The sequence below is a fragment of the Triticum aestivum genome, chromosome 5B (genome assembly GCF_018294505.1).
Source record: "Triticum aestivum cultivar Chinese Spring chromosome 5B, IWGSC CS RefSeq v2.1, whole genome shotgun sequence".
Classification (NCBI taxonomy): domain Eukaryota; kingdom Viridiplantae; phylum Streptophyta; class Magnoliopsida; order Poales; family Poaceae; genus Triticum; species Triticum aestivum.
The window spans coordinates 3,150,884-3,152,264 of record NC_057807.1 but is presented as its reverse complement, the minus strand read 5'-3'; positions in this window follow the sequence as shown (position 1 = coordinate 3,152,264).

The window sequence follows — 1,381 nt, the reverse complement described above, 5'->3', positions numbered from 1 at the left end:
GATTCTGTGATTAACAGACCTGGGGTGAGTTTACGTGTCGCTCATCAACACTCATAATTTTGGCTGATTCTAGCCCGTTTCGTGGACTACTACTCACTGTTTAGGGTCCCGGAGTGATTTCCACGATTTAAGAACCCCGGGGTGCATTTACGTGTCGGTAGTTAACACTTACAGTTTTGGCCGATTCTGGCCCGTTTCATGGACTATTACTCACTGTTTTGGGGTCCCGGAGTGATTTGCACGATTAATGACCCCAGGGTGCGTTTACCTGTCGGCCATCAACACTCATAGTTTTGGCCAATTCTGGCCCGTTTCATGGACTATAACACACAATTTTGGGGTCCCGTAGTGATTTCCACAATTAAAGAACTCCAGGATGCGTTTACGTATCTGTCATCAACACTCACAGTTTTGGCCGATTCTGGCCCGTTTCGTGGACTATTACTCACCGTTTTGGGGTCCCAAAGGGATTTCCATGGTTATTGAAACCCAATGTGCACTTACGTGATGGTCATCAACACTCACAATTTCGGTCGATTCTGGCCTGTTTCGTGGACTGTTACTCACAGTTTTGGGCTCCCGGAGTGATTTCATGATTAATGAATCCCGGGAAGCGTTTACCTGTCGGCCATCAACACTCACAGTTTTAGCCGATTATGGCCTGTTTCATGGACTATTACTCATTGTTTTTGGGTTCTGAAGTGAGTTCCACGATTAACGAACCCCGGGGTGCAATTATGAGTCAGTCATCAGGACTCACAGTTTTGGCCGATTCTGGCCCGTTTCGTGCATTATTACTCACTGTTTTGGGGTCCCTGAGTGATTTCCATGATTAACAAACCCGGGGTGAGTTTACTTCTCGGTCACAACACTCACAGTTTTGGCCGATTCTGGGCGGTTTCGCGGACTATTACTCACTGTTTTGGGGTCCCGGAGTGATTTCCCCAATTAACGAACCCTGGGGTGCATTTACGAGTCGGTCATCAACACTCATAGCTTTGGCTGATTCTGGCCCGTTTCGTGGACTATTACTCACTATTTTAGGGTCCTGGAGTGGATTCCCCAATTAACGAACCCTGAGGTGCGTTTACGAGTTAGTCATCAACACTCATAGCTTTGGCCGATTCTGGCCCGTTTCATGGACTATTACTCACTGTTTTGGGGTCCCTGAGTGATTTCCACTATTAACGAACCCCGGTGTGCATTTACGTGCCGGTCATCAACACTCATAGGTTTGGCCGACTATGGCCCTTTTCATGGACTATTTCTCACTGTTTTGGGGTCCCGGAGTGATTCCACTGTTAACAAACCCGGGGTGCGCTTACGTGTCGCTCATCAACACTCATAGTTTTGGCTGATTTTGGCCCGTTTTGTGCACTAT